At 42.9% G+C, this 20327-nt stretch overlaps 1 long non-coding RNA gene and 1 pseudogene across 2 annotated transcripts; one reads left to right on the top strand and one right to left on the bottom strand.

The window, feature by feature from the left end:
- The first annotated feature begins 3077 nt into the window (after positions 1 to 3077).
- LOC308623046 lies at positions 3078 to 7213 on the top strand. The gene is made up of 3 exons (XR_014016724.1): positions 3078 to 3739; positions 3819 to 5007; positions 5597 to 7213. It is a non-coding gene; the product is annotated as an uncharacterized lncRNA (long non-coding RNA).
- A 4196-nt stretch (positions 7214 to 11409) lies between these two features.
- Positions 11410 to 19735, bottom strand: LOC308622293 (ferroportin-like; annotated as a pseudogene). The gene is made up of 7 exons: positions 19722 to 19735; positions 18781 to 18962; positions 17627 to 17785; positions 17134 to 17244; positions 14972 to 15206; positions 12568 to 12658; positions 11410 to 11820 (listed from the first exon to the last, which is right to left on the bottom strand). The product of its transcript is annotated as a ferroportin-like (transcript).
- Between the last annotated feature and the right edge of the window lie 592 nt (positions 19736 to 20327).

Below are 20327 nucleotides of genomic sequence, written 5' to 3'. Positions count from 1 at the left end.
ACATGTATCTATTCTTTTTCAAATTCTTTTCCCATTTAGGTTGTTATGTAATATTGAACAGAGTTCCCTGTGCTGTACAGTAGATCCTTGTTGGTTATTCATTTTAAATATGGCAGTGAGTACATGGCAATCGAGAGGGCATTGTTTTAATAGTCTGATTTGTACCGATGTAAGGGGTCAGAAACAAGCACACCTGAATCCCAGTGCTTCCAGGATGCTTACCTGTACACCCTCTGATTGCTAAAATCAGCCACATTTCAGCCATCATCCACTTCTATTTAGGCAAATGAAACCAATAGGCCTCCGTGAGAGCAGACATTCTCTCTTGGCTTGAAAACAAGCCTACAGCTGCTTGGAAAAGGCAGGATGCTGGGCAGAGACCTGCATGTGGCAAATGGCCCAACGATGCCAATTAAAATGTTACCCAACTGGAATTGCCGTTTAAATCATAAATGATGTCTGCAGTTGCTTTATCTCCTGCCTCTACAACGACACAATAAAATGCACACTAAACACAGAGACAAAAGAAAATGGATGGGCCAATTAATCTGTGAGAGCAAATGTCCCAGCTCTGTGTGTGATGTTAGTCCATTGAGAACAAATGAGTCTTAGGATCTCCTGGGAATAAGGGTTGGGGGAGGGTGACAAGTAATGTGCTTTCTTCCCTTTCCACCTTCAGAACCAACTCAAGATAAGATACAGAAGGAAAATGAAGGTGTTAGCTTTACTACTGACAAGATAGTGACTTCAGAGCTGAGTCTGTTCTACTCCCTTTCCCCGTCTGAACCTTGGGTCACCATTACCTTATACTGATCCTGGGCAGCGAGGGAAGAAAAAGAACATGAATCTTCACAGCTCACAGCCTTCTGATGGACTTGCTCTTCTTTGAGAAAGATGAGCCGTTGGACATCACCTGCTGTAACATACGTGCGGGCCAAAAATTTAAAATGAGTAAAATGCATGACCATGTTATTGCAGGGTTAGTAAGAAATACTATCTTTTATTCAGTTTGGACTATTGAAAAAGCACAAAGTTTAAGGGAGTGACACTTAATGTTCCCAAGTGACTATACACTGAACCAAGAAAACCCTCAATGGATTCCAAACGGTCACTTCTTACCCCCGTCTCCCCCTCCCACCAGAGAACATTAGAATCTTGAAAACAGGAAACAGGTGGAGGACGGCTGCCAACAAGCCTACCCCGGTTTGCATGCTCTCAAAATTCATGTTAGAACAGGCTTTTATTGAAATGCCTTCCTCTTCTGGAAGGGAATGAGGAAAGGGTGGACAGAAGCTCAGGGCATTATCCCACAGAAGTTCCTCCACAAAGAGACATGGCATGGGGAGCTGGGGTCGGGGGTGAGGGCTCCCCCCTAGCAGCAGCAAAACTAGCCAGAGAAGTGCCCAACACCTCCCGGGGGCTCGGGATGCCTGTTCTACAAGTAGTTCATCGCGTGTGTGAAAGGCAGGCCAAATACACACCAAGAAAGGAAATACAGCAGGTTTTATCAATTACTGACAGTGCACCAAGCTCTAGGCCATGTACATGGAATGCAGGGATAAATTCATACTCAAGGTGACCCAAAAAAGCTACATTCTGGGCTAAGACCCCACCACTATCATCACTATGAGCCTTGAAGAGTTTTATAGTATGAATATTCAACTACTGCAGGGGCTCAATGGAGAATCTCTTTCCCTGGAGTCATTTCCCACTTACCTGAATATGTTCCAGGCACTGTGCTGCATTCAGAGGATCCAGGAGAGTGGGAAAGCAAGTCCGCATGGAGCTCACGTTCCATGATCAAGACAAGTCTGCTTTTGGAGAGCACCCTAAGGTGGGCTCCACTCCACCAGAAGCTCTGTAGGATCTAAAAGTCCCTCTACTCTATGAGTCTTCTTTAACTCTCTTGGCTTCTCCTATATTGTGAAGCCAACTTCCTGCTAGTAATGCTAGACTCAGCCTAGGTATACCCCTCCTCCAGGAAGCCTTGCCTGATCCCCTTAGCAGGCTGGGCTTGGTGGCTTTGTGCTAGGCCCTTGGCACACTGCATAGGCTTGTATCACTTTATGTTTCTTGAGGGCAGGGGCAGTTTCTCATTCAACTTCACAGCACGGATCACGGGGCCTATCGCTGAGTGGGCACTCAGTAAATATGTGTTGCCCTATACAGTCCCTCCAACCAAAATGATCTCAAATGCTCCAGGACCTAGGAAGCCTCAAATCTCAAAATTACAGGGACAGATTAAGGATAAAACCAAATATGAAAGCAAGGCTTGGGGTTTCCCTGGTAGCACAGGGGTTAGGAATCCGCCTGCTAATGCAGGGGTCACGGGTTCGAGCCCTGCTCTGGAAAGATCCCACATGCTGTGGAGCAACTAAGCCCGTGCGCCACAACTACTGAGCCTGCCCTCTAGAGCCCACGAATCACTATTACTGAAGCCCACGCGCCTAGAGCCTGAGCTTTGCAACAAGAGAAGCCACCGCAATGAGAATCCCGCGCAAGGCAACAAAGAGTAGTCCCCGCGCCCCGCAACTAGAGAAAGCCCACCCCCCCATGTAACAACGAAGACCCAACGCAGCCAAAAGTAAATAAATTCATTAAAAATGAAGTTTTTTTAAAAAAAAAGCAAGGCTGGGGACTTCTGGTGGCTTGCAGACCCCCATGGGGGAGAGCATGGGATACTTGAGGTGGGGAAAGGGGAGATGGGCATAAATATCTAACATTATTAGGGTGCCAGGAGCTCCGTCGAACCTGCCGCGAGGTAAATGGACCCCACGCTTCAGAAGGGCTCTGAGGCGGAAGTTCGGTCGGTCGGCCCGAGGCCCGAGCTGGTGGAGACCCGGGCGGCCGCCGCCTGCCCCGCTTGCCCCAGGCCGCCGGCAGGGGGCGCGCGAGGGCCTCCGGGAGCCGCTGGCGGGGCGGGCGCTGGGCCTGGTGCTGGGCCGGGTCACGAGCCGGGCGGGGCGCTGGGGCAAGTTTTTGGTTGGCTGTCGCTGGGTGCTGACCGCCCAGGCCCCTCTTAAACTGGGTCTCTCCCTTCCCCTCCCTTTTCGGCCTCGGCGCACGACTAGGTAAGTGGCTTCCAACCAGCTGGACGTCAGAGCCCGCCACGTGGCCTGGGGGTCTCTCCAGTGGCACTTACCGGGCGCACGCGCCCCTCCTGTCCCCGGGCCCGCTCCGTCTGGGCGGAGCTCGGCACCCCCTCGGGAGAGGCCTCCCAGCCCCCAGGGGAGCTGCTGTGAGGGCCCCTCTGGGGCGGGGACGTCCTCAGTGTGCCGTGGACCCTTCCTCCCCGGGAATGACTCTCCTGGCGCCTAAGGACCCCCTTTTCCTCCCAGGGGCCGAGGCGCCCGGCACTTTCTGTACCTGTGACCCCGACGCCCAAGGGATCCGGGCCACAGGGAGCTTCAAGCTCCTTTTGCCATGAAAAAAGAAAACAACAAACAAACAAAACTTCGAGAATGAAACTGACCCAGGACGGAGGCGCAGAGCCCGGGACGGTGTCCGTGTTCTAGGCGCACGCGGGGCCCCCGCCCGCCCGGTGGCTCTGACGACCCCGGAACGGCCAGTTTAGGAAGCGGGTTAAGATCACGCGCCTGAAACACTTTTAAGCTTCAGAGCGAAGCAGTGTTAATTCCGGTGTTGGCAAGAAACTGAGGGAATTTCGCCCACACAGACACTCCCCCGCCACAAGTGCCTTCCAGTTGCCACTTCGCCCGGCGGTTGGGCTCTTTAAAAGGTCTGGCGTTGCGTCTTGGGGGAGCGGTTAACTACTGTGAGCCTTAATGAGGGAGCAATTTTCTCCCCCAACTTTTCAGGACCGACAGTGCGTTATGCAGCATGGGACCCTCTTCCAACATTTTCAGGCTGTGAGGCTCGTCATGGTTGTCTGTCCTGGGAAGAAGTCGGCACCGTTGGGGTTCTGACTTGTGTCCGCCAAGATAAAGAGGAAAGGTTGCCCTAGAGAAAGTTTGTCTGAAGGAAGAGTTTCTAAGTTTCGGTGTGGCTCTCTTCGGCATCAGTGGGCATTTTTACTGTGTTTTACTGCTATACATTCCTAGAGAAAGGGTTACTCTCCAAATTCCATAAAATCTGTAAAGATCTAAATTTAGAGTTGAGTGAATGGAATGAAGGAATCGTTATAGCTATCATTGGTACCGGTTAGTAATCTTCTCTTGAAATGTGAGGCTTGTGGGGTGTTTTACATATTTGCCTCAGTGGTGAAAGACCCTTTTACTGATCAGAAAATAACCAATTTTACTAATTAGGAAACCAAATGGGACATCAATTTTATCATGCTTTTAAAGAGGAAACAAGGAGCAGCATTGCAAACTGTCCTAGGCACCCCCTTTTCAGCCATATATATGGGGTGGGAGCACACAGTTTTCCCTGCCCCGACTACCTGGATCTCTGAATGGCACTACCACAGAGAGAAATGCAGTGGTCAGGCTTTATTTTACAATTGGTTTAGATGTTGGGGATTCCTGTTGAGCCAGATGGTTCCCTCTGAGAGAGGGACATGGGCTGAGAGAGACTCCCTGGGCTCTGCCTGCGCCTCTGGGTAAGCAAGTCTCAGGCTTCCTTTGGTTTTTTTAAATGGTGAAGTTTATCTCCCTCTTTCCTAGGTAAATACTGTTGCCAGTAATGTTTATGTTTATTTTTTTCCAAATTGATAATGTTCCATGCAACTGTAATGGGGAGATTGGAAAGTTGGTGACTGCTGACTTTCTGTAAAATGGGTTCCCAGAGTATTGGCACTTAGTTCACTACTTATTTTACTCCTGGCTGGAAATTACAGGAGATTCCCAGTGTCAGCAAGTTTGGAGAATGTAGCTGTTTTACAGGAACTCTACCTATTCATCAAAGGTAGCTGGTGGGTAGCCCAATAAAAGCCTCTTTACCACACACACACACACAAAACCATAAAAAGTTAGCATATGATATTCTTAACATTGTTTTTCTCAATTTCCTACCAGGCTCAGTCCAGTTCAAGATGCTGGCAAACAGGTATGGACCAAATGGAAAGAATTTAGCTTGAGTTAATAAATACGAATAGAATTCTTGGCCAAGGATGAGAACTCTAATCTGATTGGATATCCTGCTCTGATGGGTTAAAGGATTTACCTGAGGCCAACTTGATAGGTAGGAATTTATTAAGTGCAATCACATCCCTCCCCACCTTTAAAACGTGTGTTTTAAATAAAGCGGTGGTGGTGGGAGGCTCTAGTGAATAGGCAATGCTTTATTATGCCCAGAAAAAGGTGGTTGGGGCGGGGGAAGGATTTTTAAGGGATTGGCATCTAATCTTTCTTTGGCACCCTCTTTGGCAATGGTGGCCATTTTGAGTTAGAATCTTCCAGAGGCTGAGGGTGAATTGCTAGCATTAGTAAAATAGTATTTTGAGTTGAAAAAAATTTTTTTTCATTTTCATGTCAGAACATTACTGTGCCTGTGTTGACAATGTGTAGTACATTGGGGAATTCATTTTTCTTACCTGCACTGCTTTTGTGAACATGATCTAGACACTGTATTTTCTTAATAGCATCTTATTTAGTAATTGCTGCTCTAATTACCTACTGTGATACTTCTCTTACAGGGCTGGTGCTTGAAAGCTTTTCGAGGAGATAAGGTGTATTTGAACATGTGACGATTGATATATACAGAGGACAGGTTTTTGCTTACTGTCCCTTTCATGGTGGTGGCAGGGGAGGACTTTTGAAAAGGTGCCAAATATCTGCAAGCACATATATCTGCCCCACAGAGAATTTCTGTAGAATTCAATTCCATTTAAACTATTTAAAATCATTTTTCTGCCAACCAGCCCCAGCCTGGTAGTATTAGTAACTAGACTAGCTATTCTATCAATACAGCTATTTTAAGAAAACTGTCAGCTGCTTGAATTACAAAGGTTAGTTCTAAATCCCATACTTTTGACTATTCTAAATATTGTATGTTTCAAAGTATCCTTATAAAAATTTGGGTTTTTTGTGCTTACAGTTTTTCCTATAATAGATTATTTTGATGATTAAGTTTGACCCCTTTGACAGATCAGTGGATTCCTAAGGATCAGGGAGGAGTTTGTTGCACAGGGTTGGGGGGGGTGTTGAAGAACTGCTCTACACTTTGATTATGGTGCTGATTGCCTTTGTCAAATTTTGGAGTGAGTTTTACTGAATGTAAATTCAACTTCAATAAACATGGCTTTAAAAACTTACCCTTTCTGGCATCTTAATGACATTTCCAATGAAATCTGTGGGAAGACAGTCTTAGGTCAGTAATTGAATGATTTACTGAGATTAGAGTGGCAAAAACATCAAAATTACCTTGGGGTCATGTAAGTGACTCGTGCACAAATAAATACTCAAGAAACAATCAGTGTATATCCTCACCTATCAAGGGTGTTCAGGTTCTCTTTATGGATGGTTCAGGCAACAGCACATACTCATTGACTTAACAGCTGCATTTTCAATCCCATTTGGCAGGGTGTGAGCAGCCTGGCACTTTTCTCTGCATCTGTTGACAATGTATACTAGTGGCAACATGGTAGCAGAAAATGAAGTGTGAAAATTGTTACCCAACAAAATTTAGAATGGCTTTGGCCGATACTGGCTAAAACAGGGAATTAAGTGAGAGAATTAGGGAGTAAGTGAGGTTCTGGGTGCTGAGTAATTGGGTTTGGGTTAATCTCAAAGCTTGATACAGAAGTCACATGGATTACTTTTTCTCTGGGGATATTCAAGGGTGTTTTTGAAAAGAGGGATGGGGACTTCCCTGGTGGTCTATTGGTTGAGGCTCTGAGCTTCCACTGCAGGGGGCACTGGTTCAATCCCTGGTTGGGGAAGTTCCACATAGCGCGCAGTGTGGCCAAAAAAAAAATTCAAGCAATAAACAGTTAAATAAGATGTTATTTCCTTAAAAAAAAAAAAAAAAAAAAAAAGAAGGATGGGCCACCCTTGGGCCATCTTGCCTGTAGGATGAAGCAGTGCCTTCAGATGCCTCCTTGTGCTTCCAGATGTGGTACATAACCTGCTCCATCTCCCCCCAACTCCCTTCCCTGTACCGTGGCAATACAGAGTTATCTAGCACCTTGATTAAGTACAGCCTAGGATCACCAAAGTGAGTTGCAGCCAGTCCCAGGGCTGCAGTCAACTTGACCTCCTTGGCATAGCACACGCCTGCATGTTGAGAAGAGCTAAAGCAAGAGTGAGAAGATGGCCAGTATGACTATTAAAATTACCAGGCCATTCTTTTGTGCTCAAGTGCCCTGAGGAGAAGTGAAACAAATCTGGAGCTGAATGAAATGTTTTCAGAGGATTTATTAGTTCCAAGGGAGGAGTTATGGTCATGAAGAGAATCTTTATAAAAGAAAATGTGATTGGAATACAATTCTATTCAATGGTTATGGTTTCAGTGAAAATGTCAAATCTTATGTAAGAACTCCAGTCACTAACCTCCCCAGATGTGACTTGCCTGGTATTGGCAGTAGTGCCATCACTATGTCAGTTCAGGTAGATTGAGTCACATAATTAGATTCAAGAATGTGCATATTCCATTTTTAAAGACAAGTAGTATTTGTTTCTTAAAAGCAAGCAGGTCTTGGTACTTCCCTGCTGGTGCAGTGGATAAGACTACACTCCCAATGCAGGGGACCTGGGTTCGATCCCTGGTCAGGGAATTAGATCCCACATGCATGCTGCAACTAAGAGTTCACATGCCACAACTAAGACCCTGTGCAATTAAATAAATATATGTTTTTTAAAAAGGCAGGTCTTTGTAGTTCAAGTGAATATTCCAAACTAAGGTATGTTTTTGAGGTTCCACAAACAAATATTTATATATAATTTGGTAAGTATTTACTGTGTTTCCCTTGTGTGATAAGTCCTGTGATGGATGATTCCTGCCTTTATGGAACTTACACGGTGTGGTTTATCTGTGACACTTTGTAAGATGAAGCTGGATAGAATGTGCCTCCCTCAACCTCTCTTTTAAGGAATAACTTCACTCAGTATCTGAGTCAATATCTGAAAGACTCAATTGTTAGGACAAACTATAAAGAGACTATTATATCTATTTATACCCCCACCACATTCCCAGAATGATTTGGGGTGGCTTATAAACAAATGGCAAACAATACAATAATTAAAGGAGGGAATAAAAGCTCAGCAAGAAGAGAGCAGGGTATAAAACCAAACCATTAGACCTCATGCTTTAGGCTCCCGCCAATTTGGCTCTGAGCTTCCTAGGAGCTAGAGGAAATCCGGTTGGCAAATTTGTCATTTGGCGCTTGAATATAAATTTTAAATGGACAAGGTGGAGGGGGCAGGGTCATTTACATTCTAGGCTCCCAAGTGAGAAGATGCTTTTTCTCCCTTATGACCTGAAGTACCTTGAAGGAAGAAGTAGAACAGAGGCGTCCAGATAACGAAACAGGGGGATCTAGAGATAGTAAAGACTGAGGCATTTGACCAGGGTAGTAAGGTCAGTCAACCAGTGACCCCTGTGAGCCAAGGTCAGGGATAACACCTCAAGAGGAAAGCCATGTTGAGAACAAATAAACAGCCAGAGATGTGTATGAAAGGCTTATTTTAATTTTGTACTGATAAGGATTGCCTTTCTAAAATTTACCTTGTGTTCATAAACTGAAAAGTTCTGATTCTCATATTTTGTTATAAAATTGTGATTTCAGATTCTGATATTTTGTTATAAAATTGTGACTTATCTGGGACTATGCAACCACGGCCAGAAAGCCCCCTGCTTGGGTTTGTCTGTATGGCAAGGGCCAATTATCTTGAGGTACCCTCCCCAGTTGCCATCTGCATTTCCAGAACAGCTGCACATCAATCTGTTCCAGAGGTAAACAGACAAAATCCAGTCAGTTCAGGTTGATGTATGTCACCATGATTTGTTTCTGGAAAACAGATCAGAATGTTGTAGTTGATGGAATGATTTTCCAGTTGGACAAATGCTCTGGCATGTTACCCCCGCTATCCAGCAGAATAGAGCCCATTGTATCATTTATAGGCTTCCTATAGTGGAGAAATATGTGGAACTTTGGGAATCATCACAGAGTCCAAACTGTACTCCAGTACAGTAGCCACTAGCCACATGTGGCTATTGAGCACTTGAAATGTGTCTAGTGCAAACGGACATGCTGAGGTGTAAGAAACATCAGCTTTGGAAGAACTAATATTTTTTTAAAATGCATCTACAATCATTTGTATTATTTTTTAGATTCCACAGATACAGAAAACAAAACTTGTGGTTACCAAAGGGGAGAAGGAAGTGGGAAGGGACAAATTAGGGGTATGGGATTAACAGATACAAGTTGCTATATGTAAAATAGATAAGCAACAAAGATATACTGTATAGCACAGGAACTCGTACCCATTATCTTATAGTAACCTAGAGTGGAATAAAATCTGCAAAAATACTGAGTCACTATGCTATATACCTGGACCTAACACAATACTATAAATCAACTATACTTCAATAAAAAAGAATGTAATGTCTCAAGTTTTATATTGATTACAAGTTAAATGATAATATTTTAGAAATATATTATTAAAATTATATAAATGTGATTTGCATTATATTTCTGTTGGGCAGTACTGGTCTAAAACATGAGATATTCATGGAAACATGGAGATAGTCGTTCCACGATCCAATAGAAAGATGTTGCTGTCCTACTATACAAGGCCTGGAGGAAAAGCAAGAGTAAAATTAGCACTTAAAATGCAGAATTTACAGGTAAGCAGCTGCTTTTTCAAGGGCAGGAGGTGCAGGTGTAGGGAGCCCGTGGTACTTAGGAGACGACGTAAGTTCTACACTCACGCTGCTAGCACTTCTGGAGGTTTTAAAGAAAAGCCTTCAGGACGGATTTATTAAACACTTGTCCCGAGACTCGCCTGTGCAAGTACTTGTGTGTTCACTGGGATAATCAAGGGCCAGGAGACGTGATGGGCTACCTCCTCAAAATACAGCCTCCTTAGTGAAGAATCCATGTGAGGAACAGTTCTGGTTTCCTGTCCTAGTTGGGTGTGTGTGTGTGTGTGTGTGTGTGTGTGTGTGTGTGTGTGTAGTAACGTAGTCTTTCAGATTTTTCCTTGGAAAAGGAAAGATTGGGGGAGGTGGCACCATAAGTAGTACCAGAACTTATATACAGCACAATTTTTTTCAAAGTACCTTATGTTAAGCAAAATGTTCACAAAATTCTCTCCTTCCTTTGTTTTCACTCAACTCAGCTCTAAGAAGCAGGTCTGTGTAAAATTCCCTTTTGTAATTTCCTTACTATGAATGACTTTTGGTCATTTTTGTCTTTTAACAATAGGTGGATTTTTCCTTTAGGTTTCACATTTCCTTTAAGCAGTTGTTCTTAAGAGGGGGTATGGGGGGAGGAGTATTTGACCCTCCCTGGGGACATTGGGTAACGTCTGAAGACACCTTTGATCCTCACAAGTGTGTGGTTGGGGGCTGCTCTCTCCATCTAGTGGGTAGAGACCGGAGATGCTGCAGAGTGTCCTACAATGCACAGGACAGCCTCCACACCAAAGGAGTATCTAACCCAAAATGTCAACAGTGCAGAGGTTGAGAAACCCTGTCTTAGAAAATGTCATTCCCAACAGCACCAACCTGCTAAGGTGGTACTGAGTGTGCTACAGGCTATTCCCCAAATGTGACTCCCCCACGACCCCCAGAAAGGTTCTCTGTACTTTGAGGCCTGAGGAGCCTTCATTGCTAGCCTCATTTTTCTCACTGCTCAGTGAATTTCTATTCCACAGCATTTACAAAGAAGCAATTCATTATTTAAAGCAAAGAGCTATATGGGTTTTCTAGGCTCCCCAGAAGATAGTTTTAGTGTTGATTGATTGCTTCCAAGCAGACAGAAACTCAAATTTTGCTCATCACAAACTAGTGGTTTTCTTAATCAGAGATGGTCAAACTGGATGTCTTAGCTTGATTGCTGAGACGAAGCCTGCCCAAGTCAGCCGAGGGATCCTCAGATCCCTGGCCTGACCCTAGACCCCAGAAACCACCCAAAGGTTGTTACCATGATCGAATTCAACAGATAGCTTCAGTCCTTGTGAGGGGCACATAGCCCATCAAAAGGACGTTCACAAACCAGCTGTAGAACAAAAACCCAAGGAACTGAGACCAAACATCACTGACCGTGATCTAACTCTAATTTTAATACCAGAAGATCCTGCCTAATTTTATTGTTCTTTACAATAAAAACCTGAAAACGTTGAATTGTGTTGGCAGAATTAAAACAAGCCCCTTCAAGTTGTCTGGAGTGGAATCTGAGTTGCTAATGGGCATGCCACGAGTCAGACCCCTTTCAAACTCTGGCTAGTAGCCATCGCCCCAAAGATGCGTTTAAAGCAGTTGATGCTATTGCCAAAGGTGATGGTGACATAACTGCTCTCAAATGTAGCAGTGGAACAAGGTAAGCACCCAGGAGCAACTCGGGAAATCACCGGAAACAGTGAGATGGGGCCAGTGTTAGTAGGGCTCTGAGTGGTCAGAGGTGCTGCCTACCTCTCAGGTTGAAGTGCTCTTCTTCGCTGTCTTCTGAGCATGGGCATTTGTACTCTTACACTTCCTTGCATTAAGAAAATACAGCACTTGGCCCGTGGTTACAAACAGGATGGAGGTGAAGACCAGCATGCTGAACACGCTACGGGGCCAGCATGACCAGGATGAAGTGTATGAGGTCCATGAGGTAGTTCAGGGAACACTGCACACCGTTCACAGCCCCTCGCTCTGTTTCCAGAATGTTCTCCTGAAGAAGCTGGGTCACAGTGAGGTCAAAGGACCAAAGACCTACAGGGCAGCAGTGTGGGGGGAGAAGAAATGAAAAGAGATGTCAGAGACCCCGGTGAGAATTCTGGCTCTGGCACTGACTGGCACGCTCACACTGGGTAAATGAGGCTTCCGGTGGCTCAGTTTCTCTCCCCTTCCCCAGGCAGCTAGGGAAAGCTCTGGCCCCACCAAGCTGTCTTCTTTCCCCTCGCCCCATCCCACTTCCACAGGGAAAGGACCCAGGTCAAAATATTCCTTCAATGTGGATGCCATTTGTAGCATTTACATGCTTGACTCCTGGAAATAACTATTTTCACTTCCCCAAATCTCCACATCTCCACATTTCAGCTTTTGCACAACTTCCCACCCTCTCTTCATGTCACCTGCCGACCTTGCCCTTCAGGGATTTCTTAATTGTGCCTCCCACTGGAAAGGCTTCCCCAGCTCTCAAGACCAGATTTGGTGTCCCTCCTATGTGTCTCCAATCCTCTGTCCTCTAATATAGCTCCTGTCACTTTGTGTTGTTGGCCATTGCTATTTACTCACTCTTTGGTCTCCCATCCAAACTGTACACTCAGTGGGGCTAAGACCTTGTCTGATTAAACCACTCATGTATCCCCAGTGTCTAGGACAGTTCTTGTCACATAATGGGTTCTTAGTGAATGAATGATGAAGACTGACAACGACACAGTGATGAGACCATGAAATGCTTCTACGATAACTTAGCAACATCACAGGCTGCAGAATCCTATGCCACACACGACCCACCGCTCACAATTCCTGCCAGGATCACACCCGAGAAGAGCAAGGTGATGGAGATGTAAGGCAAGTTCCAGAATTGCTCTTGAAAGAACCCAGACTAAGACAAACAGTAAATTCATGAAGGTGGACGTTGACAGGAGAGGGAAGACACATGAGAGAGTAAAAGACAAAACTGCACATGCTTGAGATGTGGTAATGAACTCTTGGGAAGAGTGGTGGATATTTCCTCTGGTTATTTTTCTGAAGAAGCAGATATTCATGAAAAGGAAATGACAAATACCTTTCCATCTTCCAGGACAGAACAGGCAATGATTGCAAACAGATTTTTAAAGTACATAACAATTTGTAAGAAGTATTTAGCACAAATTAAGACAAACTCCAAAAAGGACTAGAAGAGCCAAATAAGGCTATGAAGGAAGGAGAGAGGGTCAGGTGGGCTAAATCCACTCTAGCCCAAGAACTGTGGGAAGGGTGAATTTGGTTATAGAAAAGAATTTATTGCCATAGCAGGGTTTTTTTGTAAAGATAGCAATAACAATGAAAAAAACAGCCAACATTGACTTAAATTCTACTCTATACAGAAGGAAATAGGGCTTTATGTAGACTATCTTATCTAATCGCTTCCCTAGGGCTTTATGTAGACTATATTATCTAATCGCTTCCCTGCCATCAGTTCTGTTATTTTTATCCTTACTTTACAGATAGTGAGACACAGTGAGTTTGAATAAATTAGCCACACAGGGTCACAAAACTAAAAGTGGTAGATGGGAAGATATAGCTCGCCCTATCTATCTATCTATCTATCTATTTACCTGTCTATCCATCCATCCATCATTTAAATATGTATTATCTATCTATTTACCTATCTCTATAGATACTTACATTTTATCCATACAATGAGATCTGGTGAGCTTTAATTGCAAAACAACTTGAGAGAAAATATAATTATAAGAAGTCCAGGGCCTGCACAGCAGGGGGTAAGGCAGCACAGCCTGAGGGGGGCCTCAGAGTGTGGAGTTCCGGAGTGTGGACAGTCAGTAAAAGAAGCCTACCCATCTTTCCTCAAGAAACTATACCAAACTGAATTAGAATTTCCTCATCTGAATTCCAACTATCCAAAGTGATAATCTCACTTGTCCAGTTTAAGTCAGGTGTCAATACCAGACTTACTCAATCACGCCTGACAGGAGACCATCAAGAAGGAGGATTTTTCTTGTCACTTAAGAGCACAATTTGAGGACCATGGATCAAGAATGTGGGAATAATGGGAAGCTATCTAAACTGGCCAAATTGGGAAAATCAACCCTAGCTTTCAGTTCAGTATTAGACATCACAACTGCAAGACCCTCATCTCTATCTGTTTTTAAAATCCTTGAGTTTATTGATTGAGATAAAAATATGATTTCATTTTCATTTGTCTTAAACTTAGCTTTTGTTTGAAACTGACTTTACCAACTCAACTTCTGTGCTTACCTGAAATGTCTGTGATTTGCAACTTAGTTTCACGTAATCAACAATAAAGCAAAATTGCTTAGATTAAGATACAATTTTTGAAAAATTATTAGTCGACTGGCTGTATTTTTTCCATGATTGTTCTCCCATTTGGTACTGTATTACATTTCTCTTTAAAATTCTCATGTCAAAATTCTCATGCTTAAAATAAAGTAATAGGTCAAAATAACCATAAATAAAGTGATCATCCATTTTCAGAGATATACCAGTCCAAAAAAAAAAAAAGAACTCCAGAAAGAAACTGAGGTCAGAAGCAATGCCTGGGCTGTGTTGCCCAGGCAGATGGGCAACATTGTCAATAGGCAGGTATAGCACTTACCTTGAGAGAATGGGGTCATATTTACTGGCAGGTTTACTTTCCTGTCATCCTCATCCTGATGATAAGCAATTTCTGATTTAAAAAACACTGCTGATAGCATGGATGGCCAATTTATCTATTGTCTTGACCAAAAAACAGCCCATATTCCCTGACATAGTTGTCTCTCTAGCTTAGCGTCTTTAGGAAAGAGGCTTATGATAAAATAGGAAGGAGTTTGCCCTAAGGACCATGGAATAGGTTTTGCAGGCTGTAAACTGCACGGTCCCCAGGGAGTGCTACTCACAGTGGAAACTGTCTTAATGGAACCCCTGGAGTTGTGTAGTGTACAACCTGTGTAACTGTACATGGCAGACCCCCCTGCTTCCCCCAATGACACCAACCATATGAACTGAATGACAAATGGCACTATTGGAGCCTTCTCACTTCTCACTGTTTGAGGCACATTTGCAGACAGAATATTAAGATTATAGTTAGACACAAGCTCTGAAAAGAAGAAATGAAGCATTGACATAAAGGAGGGGAAAAAAAAAAGAAGCAAGAGCTGTCTCTGAGTTTGCATTGCCTTGAATGTTCACAGACTCCTGTCGCCTTTCTAGGAAGTGCCCCCATTTGTCGCTGGGGTTTTACAGCCAATTGGGAACTAGTTGAAAAACCCTGGATAGAAATAGAAACTCAACAAGAAGTGAAACCAAGCTCCATCCAAGAATGAAACAACAACCGATCACATGAGATGCCCATGTCATCACCTGGTCCATGAACAGGGGAGCAGATATACTGATGATCTGGTCCAGCCGCCAGACAGCTGCATTCATCCCTGTAAGTGAGAGGACGGAAACACTGCAACTCAGTGCATGAGTCTGTCCTCCTGGTGAATTTAATGTCGTGTATTTGTTAGATTTGCGAGTCCACACTGGGTGAATGGCAGTGAAAACAGGAAAGATCCCTTTTAGTGTGACTATAGATTAATCATAGGATTTTCAACCTGGAAAAGACCTTTGAGATCAGTTCTGCTGGAACTTGAACAATTAACCAATGAGTAAACTGAGGGCTAGAGAGATTAGGTAACTTGGAGTTATTCCAACTCCTGTCTCAGCACTCTTTCTATCACATCCCACTGTCCAAACAACAACAGTATTAATAGCCATTATTATGACTAACACGTTGACAGGGAAGAGAGGGAAAAAACAGAGGACGAAGGATAGAAACAGTTGAATACTCTTTGCCACACGCATAGTTCTAAGCCTTCTACACATATTCATCTCACTCAATCCTCGCAACAACTCTAAGGGGTCTGTAGTATCTCCTTTTTACAAATTAAGAAACGGAGACATAAAGAAGTGAAATTAATTAAGGTCACAGGGAAGGTAAATGGTGGAGCTGAGATTCAAACCTAGGCAGTCTGACCCTAAAGCTTATTCTCTTAACTATTCCACCATCATTAAAGAACATATTTACAAGATGATTTTTTTTTTTTTTTTTTTTTGCAGTACGCGGGCCTCTCACTGTTGTGGCCTCTCCCATTGCAGAGCACAGGCTCCGGACGTGCAGGCTCAGCAGCCATGGCTCACGGGCCTAGCCGCTCTGCGGCATGTGGGATCTTCCCAGACCGGGGCACGAACCCGTGTCCCCTGCATCGGCAGGCGGACTCTCAACCACTGCGCCACCAGGGAAGCCCACAAGATGATTTTTAAAATTAGAATAAACCTCAAATCTGAATCTGTGCTTTATTTTAGATTTCTTTAAAATTAATTAACAGCAAGCAGGAAGATTTTCTTTTACCCAGAGACAGGACACTTTCAACACCATGTCACCCGGCTTGTACCCACATAGCTGTTTTATTTTGGGTGTTGTTATTTAAGCCACAGTACATCCAAGTAAGTGTAGTTTAGAAGAAAACATGATTATAAGGGGCTTCTACACTTTGTAAGGAGTATATTCTAATAGAATCCTCTGTAATAGCTTCCTTTATCTTGGCTATCAACTCTCATGAACGTTTTCTAGCCAAGAGTACCAACTGCACAAATATAGGGTAAGACAAGATCTCCTGCTTTAGGTTGGCAATTTGAATATCTCACAATGAAAATGATCCAAGTTTTATAAATGGAAGAAAAAATAAAAAGATGCCAGATTCTTCCATTTAGCTCCATTATTGAAAAAGAAGATTCTACCTCTCACTACTAGTGATTAGGTGATAATCAAGTCACACTTGGGGATGAATTTTCTGGGGAACGTAGAAGCTTATCACAGACAAAAATTAAGAAATCTTTTAATTCACTTATTTTTCAAATCTAAAATGACCAAAGAACCTCTGTAATATATTCAGAGGGATTTCTCTCCTGAAAGTATGGTCTATATATCCTTTTGATAATAACGGTCTCATCCATTTCTTACATGCTTCCCATGGGCAGATATAGTGGTAAGTGCTTTACAAATCCTGTATCTCACAGAATCCTTCCCAAAAGTGAGCGGGTGGCAACGTGGGGGGCTGTCATAATTTCTCTCATTCTACAGATGAGGAAAGTAAAGTCTAGAGAAGTTAAGTAACTTGCAGCTGGTAAGAGCCATAGCTGGTTTTAGCTGCATTCAAATGCAGGTCTCTTTGACTCCAAATACCTTCTATTAAAGGCTACTTTCCTGCCTTTCTCGGAGCGCCAATTGTCTCATCAACTCTGTTCACTAAACCAGGCCTACTTCTCAGCAGATTAGAGAACCTGTGATGCCCTGTTATATCCACAGCTCACCAGCCAGCTGGCCTCTGTTGTCACCTGTGAGGCTTATAATCCAGTCCTTCTGAATGGTGTTGGTCAGTGCTGTGCTGGCCAGGTTCGCCAAGGCTGCCAGGGTGATCACAGCTGTGAAGCAGACCACCGAAGTAAGGAGGGTAAATGGAGTTTGGAACCCAGGGATAGACTTTCTCAGCCCATTGTAATGCATACAGTTACTTATCTGACAGTTTGAAGAGCATCTAAATGAACCCAAAGACTTTTGAGAGAAAGAGGTTCAATGCAGGTTTGAAGCCAAATGTTGTATTTATTCTCAGCGTTTTCTTCTTCCTACCCCAGTAGCACCAGATCCAGTGCTAATTTGTACCTTGCAGACAGAGACTCTGCTGTTCTATTGCCTTCATGACTGTGAGATATAGACTCTGATTAACAAATTAGGGGTAAGGAGAACACTGGTTAAAGATTAGCCAGATCCCAAATTAGTGAGCAGGGCCATCCAGAGATGACTCACTGAAGGGCATTCTGGTCTTGCCTGTGACATTCACTCTCACAGCACTGGGGGGAGATGGCAGACACTCACAGTGAACCAGCCTTGCCATACTTGCCCCAGCTCCCTTCTGTATGAGAACACAAGCATCAGGACTGCAGAGCAGGTGGTGATAGAGGCATTCTGAGTGAAGAGCAAGACATGACCAACTGCAAAGGGAAACAATATTTACTCTTGGTTTTAAGAGACAGGTTACAATTACATAACTGTTTAATGCAGAGTAACTGCAGTTGACCAAACCCCTGTGCCAACCAGGGGTATCATTCCCATCAGCAATCACAGGCTGAGTAGGAAGCAAAGAGCAGGCTTGTGTGCTCACTAAAGGCAAAGCCTTTACAACCAGAAGAAGAAGAAGAAAAAAAAGCTGGGTTTTGCAAGCAAATGAAAACATGCTTTGAGAGTAAGATGATATGAAAAGCAGGATATTAGATAAATCAAAGCACTTACACTTTTCTACTGATATATCACACTCTTCTTTAATCTGTGACTGAAGTTATCAATATGGCCTAAGGACCAACAGTCCAGATTTTAAATAAGTTAGCCTTTTCAGTGCTGTGCTTTCAGAGAATGCCTTGCCAAACCTCCTAGGTGAAATGAAAACAATCAGGCTGACTGGTAATCAAAAGACTTGGAAAAACTTAGGAAATCCTATATTCTTCTTGGGTAAAGGAAGGTTAAAGAAATATTAGAGGGAAAAGCTAAAAATAGATTGACATTTGAACAAATATGTCTCCAGATAGTAATTCCCAGTTTAGACAGATTACTTGGTATAAAAGTTATCTTTTACACATAGAAATTGTCTTTAATAGTAATAGAAATTACATGAGTATATTATACATAGGTAATACCTAGGTATACATAGGTAATACCAGAGTATTAAAATGAAACATGTTTTTAGGAATTTAATATTAAAAATCTGTGATGGATAAATATCTAAAAACTACAATAAAATATTTTAAATATAGTACCAGAGAATGACAGAAAGCTGGATACTACTTTTTCTAGTTTTTAAAACTTATGTCCTGTCATTATTAAGTTCATATCTGTATTTTATTTCACTAAGTAAACCAAAAAAGCTAGTGAGGTCATAATTTACCATATCATTATATATGTATTACCTTTTTTTCTTGGTTTCCTGTTGATCCAATCACCAATTAATACCCTGAATATTAATACAGATCCAGCTACCACTAAGCCAAACACTGCTGCTAGTAGAAGATTGTATCCATATAATTTTATGGGATTACATACATAATGTTGAGCAAAAGAAGCAAGATAAAATAGAATATATATAGTAGAACTTCATTTATGGAAAGTCCAAACTAAACTTGAAATCAACTCAACTATATCATTTAGGGACGCCTACACCAGTGGTGAAACTATAAAGAAAAGCAAGGAAGTGAATGCCAGAAAAGTGGGGCTCCTGGCTACTTCCATTTGTGAGGAAGGGGTATAATTGAGAAGGACCCTACGAGGGACTTCTTGGGTGCTGGCTACATCTTAGCTTTTGACTTGAGTGGTGGTTTCGTGTATTCACTTTATAAGTATTTGTTATAATTATTCCACATATATATGGATATATATTCATGATGCACTTTCCCCTATTTGTGCTAGAGTTTGAAATTCAAAACATTTTTTAACAAAAATATACACACATTTTGCATCAGTTATTTCAAGACATTCTAATTGCCTATTACAGTTCTCTTAACCATTCAAAATATATTAATTTCATTTTGATTCATCTTACCCATATCGATAAAGCACAGCTTATATAAATCAAAAATCTTGGACTGATGAGGTAGGTCAAAGTTGCTCCTAAAACACATATTTCCAAATGATAAACATTATGAAATAGTAAAAAAAAATTATATATATATATATATATATTTCTTTAAAGCAAATTTTACCTGTTAACTAAGAGAAAGTGAAATTCTGTTTGGCATGAGTTTGCTTTCGGACACTAGCCTGGTGTGAAATAAAAACACAGGCAACAGAAAAGCACATGGTTTTGTTCAACAAGTGAGAGGATTATCAGGGCTTCTGCTTTGTTTTCCTTTGCCATTTATTTGCCATTGAGTGACCACTAGGGAAATATTTAACCATACCCCTTTTTTCACGTCTAGAGATGGAGTCAGAGAAGTAAGCAAGCCATTGCACTGCGATATGTGTTTTAAAGGAAGTAGCCCAGAGTGTGATGAAGAACATAGAAATGGCAGCCACTCAACCTGGGAAGGCAGAACAGGGACTTCAAGGGGACGTTACCCCTCAGCAAAATCTGAGGGCCAAGAAGGAGTCACTAGGAAGGAGGTTTGAGGGTGGAGCTAGCTTTCTAGGTCATGAGAACCATGGGTTCGAAGGTCTGGAGAAAAGAGAAAGCAAACTGCAAACAAGAAAATCCAGAGGCTGGGGTGTAAAGTACCAAGTTAGAGGGAGGATGAAGCAAGTCCAGGGGAGATCCCTTCTTTCCAGAAAGAATAGGAAAGAGAGGCGGATCATTAAAGCCACTGGGCTCCTCTGTGGATGCCCAGCTGCAGGGGCCTCATCTCTGCAGGGGCCTTTCAAACACACCCACTACACCTGCTGAGCTGTGGGTCTGTCTCAGCTCTTCACCCAGGAACCCTCTCCTGCTTCCCTCCTGCCCATCTTGACCATCATTCTTTATTCT

The sequence above is a fragment of the Mesoplodon bidens genome, assembly GCF_964165515.1.
Source record: "Mesoplodon bidens genome assembly, chromosome: 9".
Lineage (NCBI taxonomy): Eukaryota > Metazoa > Chordata > Mammalia > Artiodactyla > Ziphiidae > Mesoplodon > Mesoplodon bidens.
Note: the sequence above shows the minus strand (reverse complement) of the source record. Positions and strands in the feature narration are given on the sequence as shown.